Raw genomic sequence first — 18,199 nt, forward strand, 5'->3', positions numbered from 1 at the left:
GTCGATGGCAATTAAAGGGTTAAGAAATATAGTTATTTTTTGAGATCATGTTTTTTTGATTGTTATCAGTTATTCTGTTCTACATCTTATGAATCTACCATTAGTGCGATAATAACTCGGAGGGTCGTGATAATGTTGACCAGTTTCTTTGATGACTATCATGCCTTTGGTCAAAACGTTGGCCTTGCATCTCATAACCCCACCCTTGCTGCAGTGCCACCGAGTTATTCCTTTAACTGAGGTGAAATGATGATAAAACGAATACTTTTTCCACAGCAGTAAATTATTTCCTCGTATTGATGTAATAAACATAGCTGAAAGACAATGTTTTATTAAAAGTCAGTTTTAACCTTTTATATTTATCAAGTATCTAAAATCTAAAATCAAAAATTAATATCAAATAAACTAAAGGGTATAAATGAGAAATCAATTTGCATCTTATACAATGTAATTGATATTAGCAATCATGAATTTAATCAATTGTACAATCTATAGTGAAACCAAGAAAAAAATGACTAGAAGATTATTTAGCATATTTAGCATTTTCTAGACACACAGTACATTTGTATATATAAGTATCACTCGTTGCTTAAAAATATTAAACATTCTTCTTTGCCTTTTTATCGTGGAACATTTTAAAGCAAGGAGATGTGCAAAGAGCAATGTCGCATTTGCTGCATCTATTCCTGACCACACGTCTTAAACCAGAACGAGCGCAAACAGCACAACGTCTTCTGGTAGACTTGACAGGATTGTGATCAATAATATCCATTCCAGCTAAAGCCGAGCTAACGATCGCTTGAAAACTGTTCTTAAGAGCAGAATCTTCCTTCTCAGCATCCTTGGGCGGTTCTTCCTCTGGCGGTGGTTCACCTACCAAATCGATTAAATCTTATTATTAATACACATATAAAAACGTTGGAATAAAGATTGTTGATGGAAATAAAGTCTGTGTTATGCTGATGACACGGCTTTGTTCAAAATTGTTCATTGTACGTATAATACGCCTCGATTTTTACCGATGTACCGCATGTACACTTCATGCACTAGTTGATTCTTAACAATTTACGAGTGGCGATCCTATTTTATAAAAGGCCAAGTGACACCATTCAAAAAATATTTTTAATATTAGAGGTCCCTACGTGATTGTCTAGTATAAAGCGACACTCAAACAAAGGTGCTTTGCATATCAAAAATACGGGGAAAATCGTCATTTCGAAGACACAAGAATTTGAAGAGCTACTAAATATATTAGTGTTAATTACTGTAACTAAAACTACCTACATGCAAGGATACTTATTTATTTATAATATTTGAGTCACGCGCCAAACAATTGTCGTATTCAGTATTGTTATACATATGGGCCACAATGGTTTTGTCTATAAAAGGCCACACAGAAGACACTTTTAATTAAACAAAGATTAAATTGTATATTAATAGGCGGGGATTACATTTTCTTCTATACTACAAAAAATGAAGAGTTTGTAGAAAAAATTAATACGTTTTTTAAAATAAACTATTCATGGAACTTTTATAGAGCCACATCTTAAACGTTTCCAGTTTAACTTTGCAGCCAAAATAGACGCCTGAAAGTTGATAACAATGTAGTCACTTCATTTGGACAATTTATTGTCGAGATGTAAATATATTGTAGTCTGGGCGCTGATAGAGAAGTGATGTCCTCGTCTCAAACAACTCGATTGTCTGTTGTGTAACCAAGTGTCAGCCCTTGTGTATTATTGTTTCAGGACGTCACCGGCGAAACACAAAAATGCAGAAATCGGTTAACTTGTTGCACTACTTGTAAATTATTAGATTGTGCCACATGAACTTGCCGATTTTTAGTCAGATTGCGTTTGAGAAAGTTCCATGCAGTATTCAACCCTTTCAGCTATTTATAATTCACAAATATATTGTGCCCTTCAATCGTCTTTAAATGATAAGTTATATTTATTTTTGTGTATTTCTTTTATCAGCCCTAAATGGAAGAGTGTCAAGTCTTTTTATATAGGAATTCTATTTGAGACACAATACAGCTGTGACAGGTACAAATATTAACAAAGCATTCGGAGAAAGGACAGCTATACAAAGAACAATCCGAATATGATTTAAAAAAATCCGCTTTGGCAATATGAATTTTCAAAATGTGTAGTGACTGTTTTTCGCCATCTCGCTGCGATAGGAAAGGTTAAAGTAAAATGGGTACCGCACGAATTGACCGATGGTCAGAAACTAAGACACTTGGTTGCGTGTTCTTCGTTACTGATATGAAACGAGAAAAATCATTTTTGAAACAAACCATCACCTGTGATGAAAAGTGGATTCTCTATGATCTAAATTTTACCTAAATACTGTAAAATATTATATTTCTTTAATATCCAACGGCAATAAAATAACTTAGATCAATCTCCTACTATGAACATCATTTTATTTTCCGCTTCTGATTTTCAGCAATATAGAAAACTTCATTTTCGTAGTTCTAAGCCATGGAAATATCGTTTTCAACAAATACAATTTAATTGAAGTGACACGCGCTCCGCATAACGAAGGCGAGTAATGTGCATAGAAAATCTATATCACATGAATAATATATAAAATAATATTTTGTTATTAAAATAATTATTATATATTATGGGGAAAAACATTTGGACCGTTAAGGGATAAAGGAAGTATAATAATAAAAATAACACATTATTTAATAATTTTACTAATTTATTAGAAATAAGAAAATGCACACAACGAGGTTTTTATTTCTTCGCGAAACTAGGACTCGAACCAACTGAATTCATTGCTTGATTTTTTTTTCAATTTGCATTGCTGGCTTCTGTTTTCTGAGGGAAAGGTCGTGACAATGCATGGTTGGTTTACGTAAGAGCTGGTTATCTTTTGTCTTTATATTTGAGTGGCAATTCATGGAGCGATGTTCTCTACACCTCCATGTTAACACACCTTTTATAGTTCGAAATAGTGTGTATTCAAAACCGCAGTAACTCAAAACTCGGTTGCCTCTCTTCGTGCTCGAATATTCCATTGTAAGTGCTAAAAAAAATAAACAATAAAACAAAAATTGTAGCAGAAAAACCACAGTTGTCAAAAAGTAAAGCTCTTGTAGATGTGCGAGGAAACAACAGTTTTAATAAGATTTCTTGTATCATTTTTAGTAATTTCTTGCACAAAACATATGTCTTATAGATATTAACTAATCTATATACAAAAACTGTTTGATTATAACTGATGTATATATTATATAAAAACTGTACAGTTCGATTTGCCTGAAATAAAGCAAATGTTGACAACACGAGCGTATACAGAAATACAAAAACGTCGAATATTTTGAATTAAATTTTAAAAATATTCTTGGACTTAAGGGAAAAATATTATTCTCCTTTGATTTCCTACCCCGATAATACCTTACAATGAGCATCATTTTATTCTACGCTTTTTCTTTCAAGCAATATGGGCTTCGTCGTTTTCGTAGTTCTAAACCATGGAGATATCGTTTTCAACACATAAGATGTATGTATTTCAAAATTTTCTCAATAATGTCTCGATTGCAAATCATACGCCTATGGACGGAGTGACACCCGTGAATGTGGTGATCACGTCGGGGTCACCACTTTTGCGCCGTGACTCCAATAGGCGCAGATTATGAGCAGGATCAGTGAAGGTAGCAGACGAGCTCTTCGAAAATAATATAATACAACTGTACGTTATTCTGACGACTGGTTAATTACCTTTATTTACTTAAATCGCTCCATATTTATACTAAATATTTAATACGATACACGTGTACTAATAATAATTATTTATTAATGAACAACATGTATAAAATATAATTTACATACAATTTAATTAATATGTAACATATGTCTATAAAAATAAATTCATTGTTGCTGTGCGAATTTATTAATAAAAAAAGTATGCACTTAACTTGTTGGTTCCAACAATGTGTTTCGTGCAGTAAGGATCGGGAGAGATTCTTAAATCGAACATTACTCCAGAAAAAAAATTGTATATTTTTTAAAATTAAAATAAAAACAGTATTCTCAATTGCATATTTTTTTATTTAATCAATTTTTTTTATAAAATCATCTAAACAGGTCTGCCATCAAAAGGGTTAAATAGACTATCTACTGAGGGAAAAAAATATAAAACTCCATATGGAATCGCGTTTTATGGGTTATATACAATCCTCAGATTCTTCCGGACAAGAATTTTGCGGACAGGAGCTTTCCGGACAGAATTTTTGCGGACACTGATAATTTAAAACAAAAATATTTTTTTAAATCATATTAAAAAAATACTAAGATTAACATTTGGATAGTTGAATTTTTAACTACAGAGTTCAATGTAACAATCCACTTGAATTAAATCCAACGAATCAATATTTTTGCTTCTAATTCAAATGTTTACTTTAATTTTTTTTATTAAAAATATTTTTTGTCCGGAATAATCAATGTCCGAAATAATCAGTGTCCGCAAAAATCATGTCCGGAAAAATCAATGTCCGCAAAATTTGTGTCCGGAATTATCCTGTCTAAAAAAATCACCATACTATTGATAATAGATAAAAAATTCTGGCAAATCAAGAGGTGATAAAAATTATAGATAATATATAATATAGACTTTAATGAAATAATTTAATACAAGATATATTAAAGTCTGTGCACACTTCCATCAGGTAATTGGAAGAAGTTCAGCGGTTCATGATTGTGATAATCAGTGTATTCATCCACGTTGTTTCCAAACGTCTTCACATAAGCCTTACATCCCTTTTTAAGGTGCGTTGAGCACTTCCACTTTTTGTGCCCTCTTTTACTGCTCCAAACCAAACAGAAGGTGTACTCGCCCAACTTCAATAACGGATGACCTTTGCGCGATGTTAACCACAAGACTAAAATGTAAGAAAAAAAATTACAATAAATTAGCATAACATGGTGACATAGCTTGACTTTATTTGATACCTCGATAATCATCCGTGATTAGGCAAAAGTAAGAAAACTTATTGGAATTATAATCATACATTTTGATATATCACACAGGTTGAAAAAGTTAATGTGGCATTTTTGATAAGTAGCATTAAAAAAATCTTAACTGAACCAGAATATATAAAAATAATAGAGGTTTACTTTTCATTTTGGAAAGTCATACAAAAAGTAAAGTTTAACGACTAGATAAATTTATTAGAATACAAATATTTGTACTAAACATTTATAATATACATACAACTAATTAAATACAACTTTTTGGCACTCAAATATGCACACATATAATATTGATATAAAAATGATTTATAAATAGTTGAGGTATTTTCCCGACGGTGAGTGATTGTGTCCGTCGTTAAACCCGATCACTACACCGTTCATCTCATGAAGGAAAGCTTTACAGTTTTTACTTTTATTAGTAGAGCATAACCATCTTGTGATACCGTTCTTTCTACTATTACCCAAACAAAAAGTATGGTTATTGAAGACGATGAGAGGTTTACCCCTCCGTGATAGTATACAGTCCAGTTTTACCCTTCCACTTTTAGTAGGAATCCTGAGGCTACGATAAGATCCACCTGATGAACAATAACAACATAATTTTAGAACCACAAAAAATATTGAAAAAAAAAAAAAACACTATCTACCATATGTAATGATGATGCTGAGTTATACATGATATATTCGTCGCATTTAAAAATTGTGATAATTTCAATATTTTATTTGCGGTACATGACAATGAACATTTCTCGCATTATAAATCACATTATTCATCGTATACACCACAGCTTTGCAACCTATTTTTGAATGAGTAGAACACAGCCATCTAAGTTTTCCTTCAATGTTTGTGCGCAACGAGTAAAATGTAAAATTATCCAAGATCAATTGACTCTTTCCTTTCTTCGATATAGTGAAAATTGCTAAAAATAATTAATGATTAATGTATGTCAAACAAATAAGAAACATAAAAATAATAAAGAAATAAAATACAAAATAACTTGTGACACTTTTTTTCAATATTATTTTATTATTTTCGTATTTTTAATCACGAATAATGAAAAACACCAAATAACAACATTTAACGGTAATAATACAGCAGAAAATATTTTTTCTCAATTAATCTATGTACATGCATTAAATGCAGCAGAAAACAATAATTCATATGGGGTGTTTGGAATAAATATCAGACTACTTTAAAATACAATTTATCTTTTTAATTACTTCTTGCGTGAAATAAAAAAAATAAACAATAAAATACCGCTTGTTATAAATAGTTTAAGACGAATCAGGCATGAAACATAAAGACACAGCAGTAGCTTACAATTATCACCGCAGTTGCAACATGCTTTGAGATTATTTTTTAAAGTAGTGAAGGGGCAAAATCCATTTAAATTCAGTATAGTGATACATGTAAGAATTAACTATATGCTTCCAAAATAGCCTAAGTTTTGTAGCAGATTCTTTTACATCAAGTCAAGCACAAACAGTTCAAAGCTTTAAGAAGAAATACCTCCGAGCAACAGTGAATGAATCAGCACATAAAATCGTTCACGTTGTTTTGCAGATCCATAAAGAATTTACCTCCAAATAAAATTTGATAATGAAAATATGAAAACTTGGCATACTAATCAGAAACCAAGAAAGTGAGTATCATATCACATCAAAAATGTATTAATCTTCTCCATAATATATTCACTTTTTGTGGTACATATAATGTCATCCGAATGACTATAGTTCACAAAAACAAGCGAATAAGCATCGGTTGATTCATTAACATGAAAAGAAAACATTAGGGATTCTAAATAATTACCCAGTAGAAAGTGCCCATCAAACAAAGATGTTTCAACAAAAAAAACCACGAGAGAAATCATTATACATTTAAAAGGTGAATGAACACGGACATTCCAAATCATTAGCGTTAATTACCGTAACCTAAACTACTTAATGTTATTTTTTTTACAGAATTTACACACGCTTAGAAAACAATACGCATTGGCTCCCGCGACGAATATTATTATAAGTCATTATATGGAAGCGACTACAATGGTTTCCCTTATAAATTGGGAGACTAGTACGGACATAGGTTTAAGTAAGCCTTAATCAGTAGTGTGAATGTTTAATTTCAAATACATTTCATGTTATATCTCTGACAAAATTAATATAAAACAATAATAATACTGGTACCTTTATGATCTTTTCTGTTATAAAGTAGATCAAGCTTTGATGTATTCTCCGTTCCTCGTTTTGTAATAAACTGGCGGTAAATGGTTATGATTATCGTTGAATCTGGTTATTATTCCACTATCGCTGTGCACACAAGCTTTACAGTTTTTAGGAAAGTGTGAGGTGCAGCGCCATCTGAATTTATCCTTTTTGTTGGTGGGAGTGCATGTGAAAGTATACCTTTTATACAACAGCATAGGTTTTCCAAATCTCGATTTGATTAAGATGCCTGCGGGAAAAGAATAAAGAATTATTTAATGTTAAAATTAAAACTATCTAAGATTGAACATACTTATCTCGTCCTTTTATTGTTATATTTATGTGCACAAATATATGTGATTCGTCATTTCAACTTATACAATAAAACAAAAAATACATATGTCTGTCGCAAAAACTTCTTTCAAGCGGTGAACAGTAGCGACGTGACATATCATTTCTATGCTATTTTCAACTATCAGCTTAAAAATTCAGATGAACAGCGACGTACTGACGACCGACTACGAGGCACTGAAGCCAACTGATACGTGAAGATAAGAGAGTAAAAATATTGAATAGGTATTGAAGAGGATGAATAAAGAATGAATTTAAATTTATACTGTGTTAAATCTAGTTCACTATAAAGTATATATTTGACCCTTAAGCTAAAGAGTCAATAATATCATAATAACTAAAAAGTATTACTTTAAGAGATCGATATCTTCATATTCATATCTTTTATGTCTCTACATAATAAACACACTCCAAGCCCCTTTTGTATTATTTACATCGGCCTTCCTACGCACGTTCATCAATCCCTAGCGTATCTTAAAGACATTCTGACATTATGAATTTAAAAAATAAGCCTTATGCATGTAATGTAATGTAAAATATTACACGGAACCGAACCGGATAACCATTTAAATAATGGGAAAATACCCGAAAAGCAAGTATTTGGATGCTCTTATCAAGCATCGTATTTCGAACATTATTATATGTTAGATATATAAGCTTTTAAGTGCTATTATAAAATTATCATTAAAAAATTCGTTAATAATTATTCGTCAAAGCCATTATGTTGGATATTAGAATTGTCAATATACTGGCTATCATAGTAAATAGGGTTTAGTTGATTTGTCTGAATCAAATAAAACTTCAAAACATACAAAATAGTATATATTAATTAAATATCTATATAACCGTAACCAACGAGGTCTGTTTAAATAGAGTAAGGTACAGGTAGTAATGTACACAATAATGAAACACATGCAGAAAATAACTAATATTAAAATAACACATTTGATTTAGGAAAAATAGTAGCATGCTCTATATTGCTAAAATAAAACGTCAAAATACATATAAGCAATGACAAAAAAATAAATAATATTTTTAATATTATAATAAATAAAATAAGGGAAGCCCACTTCTACAGCTTGTATCGTCTCTTCTTAAAGCAAATAAAATACTTCTATATCAGGCGCGTATGGTGAGATACTTTCCCTTTCGCTCGCTCGCGTGTTAAGTGACGAGAGTGAATGAGAGATAAGGGCGTGCGTTACATGCGTTCCGTGTGCCCTGATCTCAAAAGCTGCGAGCAAAAGGGAAAGTATCTCACGTTATTACATAGGCGAAAGGTAAAATACATTTTTATGACTTATTCGTAATTTTAATATAATCTCCTTCGTGTGTTTTAAAATAACACGGAGGATCATGATTGTGAATTCCGTTATCCTTTATTATTATTCCATTTTCTGTGTATAAAATGGCTTTGCAATGTGTTCTAGATTGTGTCGTACAGCGCCATCTAAACCTCTCTTCGTTAGACGTGAAACAACGGGTAAAGGTGTATTCTTTATACAGCAACAACGGTTTTCCGAATCTCGATCTGATTATGGTGCCTGAGAAAAATAAAAATATAAATATTTATAGATTTGTATTTGAATAGCTGTGTAATATAAATCAACAACTGACCTAATCTAACCAACAGTATAATTAAATATTCAAAGTCTGAGAAATACAAGCTGCACTGATGACTCAGCATTCATATCCAAGCGTGTGCGATTGATACTTACTAGGTTTTGAATAAATAAAAATAAAAATAAAAGACTAATTCTCAATACATATTTTTTTATAATATATGTATATTTATTATTATTTTGATTTGAGAAAAATGTTATAATAATATTGTCTAATAATAAATTAAATTAAAGTAACTTATTATTTACATAATAAATTACAATTTGACGTAATCCCCTTCGCTCGTTTTGTAATAGTTCGGTGGAATGTGGTTGTGTGTGTTGTTAACCTTTGTTATAACTCCATTGTTTGTGTGTACAATGGCTCTGCAAATAAAGTGCGAAGTGCAGCGCCATCTGATCTTTCCTTTCTGGTTTGTGGATGAGCCGGTAAAAGTATAGCCCTTATACAACAACAAAGACTTTCCAAATCTTGATCTGATCATGGTGCCTGCGAGAAATTAACAAAAATTAACTTACAATCAGATAAGTTTAATATGTATTCATATAAGAGTAAATATAGTAGTCAGTGCTATTGATTTACATATCCCGGCTTATTATTCAACACCGAAATACCAGTATTGACTTAATGAAGATACCAGAATTTCGGAATTAATTATTCTACTTACTTTCTGCATCGATAGTAGAAATATAAATAATGTGAGAAATTTGTTTTTCTTTCTTAAACTCTTGAACTGTAACGTCTCTTATTTTAACAAAATACTGTATTATAAGTATCGCCAAATAGCGTTTTCTGGCATGCCAAACATTAATAAGAAATATATGCTTTGTAGACAATGTGTTATGTTTTGTTTTAGTAAGTGAATAACATAATTGATTTTTTATATGTTTGGAAATATTAATCATAAGCGATTAACCCAACATTCTGTAACTACGTCATTTTCCCTCAAATGAGATCCTTACAGTGTATTTAGAAAATCTGCAAAAGACACTGGAAAATGCAATGAATGCTAAAACATGCAAAAAATGATATTATTATTAAGGTAATGATAATGTTTTTTGTGCTTTTATTTTTCTATAGAGGTTTTTAATTATTTACATCAATTAAACTTTTATAGCAAATAAATATTGAATTTTGTGTTTATTTAATGTGTTTTATTGTTATTTAAATATTTTGTTTATATAAATTAAATAAATTAAAATCTAAATAATTATTCATTATTTTTGTTGTATTTTTATTGTCATTTAAAAAATCTAACATTGGTAGTGAACTTTATAAATATATTAAAATCGTATTATCAACTGTATTTATGACATTTAAAATAAGTTGTTGAAAAATAATTGCAGTTTATTTTCACATCATCAATACTCATGCATATTTTTAGTGGCGGTAGTGGTATTACTTCCTTCTAATAAATTTTCAAAACATGCAATGTCAAATATACATTTTATTTTTATTTATTGGCAATTTATTAACTTTTTAGGACTACCCATAACCCTTTGAGTAGTGAGTTATTTTTTCGGCATATACATCGTGGGAGTGAGTTAATTTTCAGTTTTTTTTTTTTTTTTAAATTCGTTTTGTTTATTTTTTTCATCGATTATTATTTTTATTTATTGTATTATATTTTTTTTGTATTATATTTATTGATAAGGCAAATTCAGTGGCTCTCAACATTTTATTATAATATTTATATTATTTATGTATCACATTTATCAACTTATGATTATTTTATTTACATTAGAGTAAATTTTAATATATTAGTGAATTTTTATTTATTGATAAAGAAAATTCAGTGGTTCTCAACATTTTATTGCTTTTTATTTACATTTTACTTTTATCAACTTATGATTATTTATTTACGTCTCCCTTTTATCAACTTATGATTATGATCATTTTATTTCCGTATATATTGAAGTAAATGTTGTTTTATTGATAATGTTAATTCAGTGGTTCTCAACATTTTATTTTAGCATTTTTTATTTATTTCTCACTTTTATCAACTTATGATTATTTTATTTACAATAGTATTTTTTTTATATAAGAGTAAATGTTGCTTTATTGGTAAAGTAATTCAGTGGCTCTCAACATTTTATTGTAAGTTTTTTATTTACATCTCACATTTATCAACTTATGTTTATTTTATTTATTTCTCATTTTTATCAAATTATGATTATTTTATATTTACATTAGTATTTTTTTTATATAAGAGTAAATGTTGCTTTATTGGTAAAGTAATTCAGTGGTTCTCAACATTTTATTGTAAGTTTTTTATTTACATCTCACATTTATCAACTTATGATTATTTTATTTATTTCTCAATTTTATCAAATTATGATTATCTTATTTACGTTTATATTAGAGTAAATGCTGCTTCATTGGTAAATTAATTTAGTGGTTCTCACCATTTTTTGTTTTTTTATTTACATATTACTTTTATCAACTTTTGATTATTTTATTTACGGTCTCATTGTTTTCAACTTATGATCATTTTATTCCCGTATGTATTGAAATAAATGTTGCTTTATTGATACAGTAAATTCAATGGTTCTCAACATTTTATTATAAGCATTTTTTATTTATGTCTCACTTTTATCAACTTATTATTATTTTATTTACAATTGTATTGGTTCTCAACATTTATTGTAAGTGTTTTACTTATGTCTCACTTTTATCAATTTATGAATTTTTTATTCACGTTATATTAGAGTAATTGTTGTTTTATTGATAACATAAATTAGTGGTTCTGAACATTTTATTGTCAGTTTTTTCATGTGAATAATGTATAAAAATATAAAAACAAGAGAGTAAAATATAAAAATCTATTATATATAATAATAAAGGTGTACATATAGGTAAAGTTTCATTATATAAACATAAAAAATAATCAGTTAGTTCTTCTTTCTTGCTCTGGGTCCACGAATACTGTAATATTTTTTTCTTTGGTGTTTATCTTTTACAAGTCACGATATCTCATATGTGGAAAATTACATAGGTAGAATAACAAGAGCAACTAAAAATGTTATACAATTGGAATATGTTTCCAGAAAACAGAAAATAAACCAAAGAAAATATCAGAGTGGAGAAACTTTACATACCCACGACTCTGCTTTCCTGTGGGAAATTTAGCATAATCTTGACGATTCGCTCTAATTGTGCCACAGGCGTGAGTTTTATTTTAGAATAAATAGTGCAATGCTGGACTCGAGTACCAGTTATCAATATATAATCGGTGCCTTTTTCCCAAATAATATGCCAGTATTGTTTTGACTACCGATCCTGAAATCCCAGTGGCTTTATCCACGTCAATATCCGTCTGGCTTCCCGTGTAGACAATTATGTCAATCACAAAACCAGTCTGTGCATCGCACAAGACAAAAATGTTTGTACCGAAACGGTTTCTTTTTGATGGAATATAAATTCTGAATGACAAATGCCCTTTTCATAGTAATAGACTTTCATCAATACATAAGTTTTGGAAGGGGTAAAATGCGGCTTTATACGTGGCTTTTATTGGGTCTAATAGCGGACGGATTTTTTGTAAGCCATCATTGCTCCGGATTGTATTATCTGCAAAGTGTAGTGCTCGCAGAAGAAGAAAAAATCGGTCTTGGGAAAAAAATACTCGACAAAATGGAGTCGAAATAATTGGATTTGTTGACCAGTATTCCTTCATGGAACTTTTACCAACCAAACTAGTCAACATTATAGTAGCTAAAAATACATACATTTCCGAAATATTTGTATCTACCCATTTTTGCAGTTTAGAATTTGCACTCATATTTATGCTTATTTGATTAGCATATTTATTTGTCTTCGTTACAATATTATTCATAATTTCAACATTGAAAAAAAGGGTGAAATAGTAAATTTCAGTATCCCTTTGAAATGAAGACTGAATTCCAGATGATGAATTGTTGAATTCTAGTATCTGAGGGGAGAAATCACCATCTTCCCACTTTCGTTCCTCTCTTCGAGGACGTCGAGCGAGTGGCGATTCAGCCTCCTCTTCGGAGTCTGTTTCCTCATCTGAGGAATTGTTTAGATGGAGCACCAAGTCTTCTAAATCTTCCATCACATTTTCGTCTTCACTATCGATGAAAACTTTGTCTATTTCTTGATCACTCATTTTACGGGACATGCTTATAAATTTACGATTTTTACACGATACGGGAGAGAAATGAAATAATTATCGAACTAATTGTCGCGATCCGATACCAAAGCGTTCTCCGAAAAGACTAAAAAAAATCTATATGCATTGTTGAGGGTTGATAAGAGTGGGATTTGACCAAAAATGCGAATCTCTTTTGTGTGCCTAAAAACAATTTGTCACGTGCAAAACCTAAATTGAAATGAGAAACACATGTTGCTTGTTCTCAAAACAAACTCATTGAAGATGTTTGATATTACTATGTAAATAAATAAATATTATTATAAAATAATAATATTTTTACATTTATTATTTTTAATTTTTTTACTTACGAACACCAGAGTTGACAAAACTGATATGATTTTTTTGAAATTTATTTCCGTAATTATTTTTAAAATCTTGAATACGATATTTACTTTCATTTTAGGCCTGGAATCTTCAAAGAACATCTGTGATCCTGATGGTATCAATTCCAAGAATCACATACAATGAATTTAGATTGTGTACATCTATTATACTATTTTTTTTCACTATAAATAAATGATATCCAGATATCATTGATATCCAAATATCATTGATATGTACTACCGAGATTAATAAATAATTGATCGACATTACAAAAATCTAAGAAATATAAATAAAATAGCGCATACGTAATATTCGCAATTTTTACGATTTTTTCACATACTAAATACTAATAATTATTATAATTTTATAATTTTATTATCGAAATATTACTGATAATAAATAGTATGGTCATGATAAATAATAAATAAATCGAATTTACAAACATAAAATAAAAAAATCGAGTGAAATGGTCGTGGACGCGTATGCGCGGCGATACTCTATCTGGACCCATTGAGTGTCGCCGCATACGTGCGGCCATACTGCCCAGCGGGATAATCGTTGAGAAAGACTCGCTAAAAGGGTAAAAAAAAACTATTTTTTTTACAAAAAACAATTATATATATTCATTCTTGCATAAATAGTACAGCCAATTTCAGTCGAGTGTTGTTTGTAAATATAAAAATAAACGAACGCCAGGTTTCACACAAGTAAACTAAAAATAGTATATAAAAGATAGTTCATTATTTAAATTGGGAAATAAATTCCGCTAGATACATGAAATTTAGGTGGCATATGCTTGTGAGTGGCGAGTGAGTGAGTTATATTATTCCCAATAGCATAAACAACCGCAGTGCAATTGTTGGAACCAGAAGAACAAATCCATCGTGAGATGCCATTCTTGGTTTTATATGTTTTGGCATATGTGTATTGATTCCACATTAGCATGCGTGTATAACCTTTGCGTGATTTGATAAAAATATCTGGAAGTAAAAAAGTTTGTTTGTTAAAAGCCAGCCCTGTTTTCATTGATCACGTGAATTGTGCATGTATTTGATATTGTGCAATGACTTAATGGCGATTAATTTTTCATGTATTGGAATAAATTAGTGGTGAACCGTTGTGGAGGTTGTAAGAAAGGTAATAAAACATTATTCGAGTTGCGAAAGAGATTGATCAGATAAGGTATCACTAGTGGTTTTGAGGTGGTATTTATTGTTACTTTGCAATAAAGATAATTATATATTTATTATAAATCTCTCGTTACATGACAGGGGTAAGCCAACTGCGTTACAACTGGATAAACACAACCAATAACTACTAAGTAGTGAGATCAACACTGAAGTCAGTCTATAAATCCGTGACATATATTTTAATAATTATAAACTATGCACGACCTATCTCGATTTTTAAATTTTTTATTTATTTATTACAATATTCATCCACGTGATTAGAAAAATATTAGAAAACCCAATCGAACAAATGTAAAAATATAAAATACACAATCATTGATCATTGTCACTGTTGTCGTGTCATGGATGGATGATTGTTATGGAACAGCGAGGGGAGTAAAGATGCTCCGTGAATAATACGACTGTATGATCATTTCTAAAATATTCCATTGTTAAGATAATATATGTTTTCATTTTATTTTAGCTATTTTACAGAGTAGCTATTTTTCTAAAAATATTTTTATTAAATTAGCTTTTTATAAAAATCTGGTCTGCAAACAAAAAGGTCAAATATTTTTAGGATTGTCTTAGTATAATTTTTAAATATAGCTCCTTATTTTTATAATATAAAGATATGTTAGAATAGTATCATTTTCAGCAATTGGTGTGATTAGTGAATTCATACTTTAAGTCATCAATATGTATTTGTCAATAATTTTATTTTATTTTAAAACATTGTGGTCCGTTCACGCATTTTCGCGGGATAGTGAAATTGCTTTTTAAAGGGTTGAAAATAATGTTACTAATGAAACATATTACGGCGAACGTAAAAAAAGGTTTAAATATTTACCGTGAGTTGGCAATATAATATATGTTTAATTATTTTGGTAGCTTGATAAAAATGTCAAGACATTAATGTGTTAATCAATAAAATAATAATCATATAAACTTAACAATAATAACAACTCTTTGAAAACTATTGGTTATTATTAATATATCAGTACATACAAATATTATTATCTCACTTTAACCTATTTTCTGTACCGTGTACCCTGACATAGTCACCGTTCTCCATCACGACGTACTTCGGTGGCGTGTGATTGTGGTTGTTGTCATATTTGATGATGGCGTCGTCTTTGGTGCACAGGAGTGCTTTACAACCTTTGGTTAGATTGGTGGAGCATCTCCACCTCTTTTCGCCGGATTTTAATACCCGAGATTCAGAAAATGTGTATTGTTGGAACATCAGTAACATGTAGCCCTTTTTCGAACGGATATACACAGCTAGAAACAACATCAACACGCAAAAGTTAATATAGTGTAACGTCATGATGATGACTACTTTTTTTACAATAAAAATTATATGTTCAATATATATTTTTTTTAAAATACAATAAATAAACATTTTCTTAAAAAAAATATATTTTCATATAAAATATATTAGATACAATAACAATTATTTTCAAAAATATTTATTTTTTTATATGGAAATCTTTGAAACAATTCTTTCTTTTGGTGAAACAAAGTGACATATTACATTTTTCACATTTTGTTCTAATTATACTTGTACTGCAAAGCTTGCATCTTGACTTCTGTTCTATATGCTCTGGCCAGTGCCCAATTCCATCATATCTTATCTCACCATCTGGTCTCGAAACAACTGTTTTTTTAATTGGAATCGATTTGTTTTGACGTTCAACGTTTTCTTCTACATTACCCTGCATAAGAGGAACAGAACTTGTCCTAAAACAATTTATAGTATTTGAATCTGAAAAATTCAAACAAAGTTTAAAGAAAATATTCAATAAATTAAAAAAAAGAATTGGGTAAAAAAAAGTTTTTATTTTAATATTTATTAAAAAATATTTTTGACCTCGCAACTTTTTTTCTATGATTTATTTAACGAAGTTACGTTTCTTTATAGTCCCCATTTAGAAAGAGCATAGCGGATTAAGATGGCTAACGAACTTAGCCAAAACATTTACAAGTTATTTTTATTCCGGATTAGATTCTCCGAATTATAGCGAATTCGTATTGAGAACAAAAAGCGTCAGAAGATAGCAAAATACAGGAGTGAGACAATGTTATATTTTATCTCCTATGTTGTATTTTCACGAAGCATTGCATCGAAAAAGGTTTCAAACGGCAATTAAAAATTAAATTTATGAGCATATACAAATGTAGAGGATCCGCCATATGAACAAAACCGCTTTATGGTCAAAAATAAAGATACAGCGAAAAATGCTTTCAGGCAACTGTGAGAAATCTAAGAGGTGCTGTTTATATTCTGGAATGCAAGGTAGCAATTTCATCGACGAAATAGTAATTATAAAATTGTGGTGGATTTTTTTTTATCCTATCGATGGAAAAAAAAGTGGGCTTAAATTTAGACTGAAACTTGATGGATGTTACTTAATCCTATTTTTGGGTGAAAATAGTAATGTTTTTTTATTAATTTGAGCAATGCAAAGTTGATATAAAAAATAAATTTAAATTAAAACTTTATACAAATATTTTAGAATAGTATAAGGAAACATATGGGAAAAATCTTGGAATAGAATATATTTAAACCATAATTAAGAGTAAAATCAATTATACAATTCAACGAGCAAACAAAATCGTATTAAAGTGATGATGCAATGACGAATTAGACCACGTACTCGTTGAATCGTAATTAATTCCATGCGAAAAGTAATGATATTTTAAATAACTACAGTTTATTAATAATAATATATGATTTTAAATAGTTTTTAACATACAGTAGACCCCCCAATAACACGGTAAATTGGGTACGTGCTATTTGGGTGCCACACGCGCCTGATTCGTACGTAGTATTACAAAAAATGTATGAGTATTTTCTAGTCCCCCAACTAAACACACCCAAATATTATTTTATTAGAGGTTTTTATTTTATTTTTCATGTGTATATATCTTTATATATGATGATTTCTGTGGTGATTTGGGCGTAACTGTATTTATTTTCTCATGGCTGGAAATTCATGTGCTTTATGCAACTACAATGTCCTTATTCAAATGCACAGTTAATAAATTCTATGGCATTATCAGGCTCAAGATCAAGGCTTTTGTTCTCATTCACGGATCGCTAACGCGTCAATGTCATAGGTGTAAAATATGATATGCGAGAATTAATCATGTGACTTAATTGGTCGAAATAAACCTGTTCACAATTCGTCAAAGCTGCCCGAAGGAAACATACAGAAGGGCTTGCAAGAACTCAACTTCATCCAGACTCCTAAAAATCCGAAAATATTGTGAAATAATAAAAAAAATGACGCTTCTTTGAATTAATCTCCTGAACGTCTCATATAAATATACACAGAACATTTTTTAACAAAAAAATATATATTCGT

General features: G+C 29.8%; 1 protein-coding gene across 37 annotated transcripts in view; it reads right to left on the bottom strand.

Moving 5' to 3' along the window:
- LOC148234762 (uncharacterized) overlaps nt 1–18,199 on the bottom strand; it is a 564,675-nt gene that overhangs the window by 103,513 nt on the left and 442,963 nt on the right. Inside the window, exons 5-7 of one of the 37 annotated variants that reach the window (XR_015809777.1) lie at nt 7,170–7,437; nt 5,633–5,905; nt 5,158–5,563 (exon numbers count right to left, since the gene is read on the bottom strand). The exons of 35 other annotated variants lie outside the window; for them this stretch is intronic. The gene's annotated coding sequence lies outside the window, so the exon portion shown is untranslated. Of the gene's footprint in view, nt 1–5,157; nt 5,564–5,632; nt 5,906–7,169; nt 7,438–18,199 lie in introns of those variants that run through there. One more of the 37 variants, XR_015809779.1, reaches the window with a different exon arrangement.

This window comes from Plectrocnemia conspersa, unplaced genomic scaffold (assembly GCF_051122295.1).
Source record: "Plectrocnemia conspersa isolate PC_06_02 unplaced genomic scaffold, ASM5112229v1 ptg000005l, whole genome shotgun sequence".
NCBI classification, from domain to species: Eukaryota; Metazoa; Arthropoda; class Insecta; order Trichoptera; family Polycentropodidae; genus Plectrocnemia; species Plectrocnemia conspersa.